Here is a 1324-nt window from a genome sequence, read left to right on the forward strand (position 1 = left end):
TCCGAAAGGGCCGGAGGCTGCCGGTCGGCTCCTGCTCGTGACGCGCGAGGTGTCGAGATCGCGGTTTAATGCGACGACGTCTGCAGGCTATTCGCCCGCCGCCGAGGGAAAGGCGGCGTTGCTGCGAAGTACCGAAGGAAACGCGGCTTTGCTACGTCGGAAGCGTTCTGCGGTTAGCGGACTTGTGCGCTTTGGGAAGGCGCCGCACGTCGAAAGAGGAAGTACGGACAGACGAGGGACTGTAGTCCCGGATTCGAACGCACTTGCGGCCAGGCCCTTGCTGGCTTCGTCTTCCGCCTCAAGTAGACTTGTTGTGGCGCCGGCGCAGGGAGCCGTCCCTGGCACTGGCCGAGTGGTTTTGGAGAGCTGCGCGAGTACGCGCGCCGGGCTCTTGTCTTTCGTCTCAAGTAGGCTGTTGGATCAACAGCGGTTATGCTGCGGCGATCTGCCGATGCGAAAGTGTGTGTGTGTTTGAGGCCCTTCTATGAACCTACTGCTGACTGAAGCGAAGCACGTCGATGGGGGTGAAGCCCTGCCCGTGGCCGTGTAGCCGTTAAAGACTCCACAGCGGCTTAGCCCTAATCATGGCTCTGTCGCTCTTTGCAATTTTTAGTGGAGCGATGTGAACGTGCACACGAGACACACGGGTCCGGTGGTTGGATGGCAGGTAAAACCGGCTTCGAGTGCGCGCAAACGGCATAAGCTACCTCGAGGGCAAGCGAGGAAGGCGTGGGCGCAAAACACACGCGCGAGTAGCAGGAGTGGAGTGCCATTAGGCTTTCAGCTGCTGAGACGCGGCCGCCGAAAGAGCGAGACTGGAGGAGCGCACGCCGAAAGGCGCTCTTCGAAACCACACACAGGGAGACGCCACGTGCCTAAAACCCTGGTTGTACTGTACTGAATTGAACAAACTATTTTTCACGACTCTAAGCGGTGGATCACTCGGTTCTCGGGTCGATGAAGAACGCAGCCAGCTGCGAGACTTGGTGTGAATTGCAGGACACACTGAGCACTGATTCTTTGAACGCACATTGCGGCCTTGGGTCTTCCCTTGGCTTCGTCTGTCTGAGGGTCGGATCACATATCAAGAGAGACTTCGGCGCACAGGGAACGTGCGTCCGTCGACTCGTTTTGACCGCGTCGGCATCATGGACAGTACGTTGAGCGCTAAAGCCACGCGCCAGCGGCCTCACGAGAGGGAGACGGTGGCAAACCGTTGTGCCAATTCTTCGAAAAGACGGAAACGAGGCATTACTACTGCAGCGTGACGAGTGCGCGCCTCTAGCAAGACCGCCGCAGGATGGAGTCGGATACCTGCAGGGAA

The 1324-nt window shown here is 58.8% G+C and overlaps 1 non-coding gene across 1 annotated transcript; it reads left to right on the forward strand.

Annotated features, from left to right (window-relative positions):
* The first annotated feature begins 922 nt into the window (after positions 1-922).
* Positions 923-1075, forward strand: LOC140214996 (5.8S ribosomal RNA). The gene has a single exon (XR_011891918.1). It is a non-coding gene; the product is annotated as a 5.8S ribosomal RNA (ribosomal RNA).
* The last annotated feature ends 249 nt before the right edge of the window (positions 1076-1324 follow it).

Source organism: Dermacentor andersoni, unplaced genomic scaffold (genome assembly GCF_023375885.2).
Source record: "Dermacentor andersoni unplaced genomic scaffold, qqDerAnde1_hic_scaffold ctg00000777.1, whole genome shotgun sequence".
Taxonomy (NCBI): Eukaryota; Metazoa; Arthropoda; class Arachnida; order Ixodida; family Ixodidae; genus Dermacentor; species Dermacentor andersoni.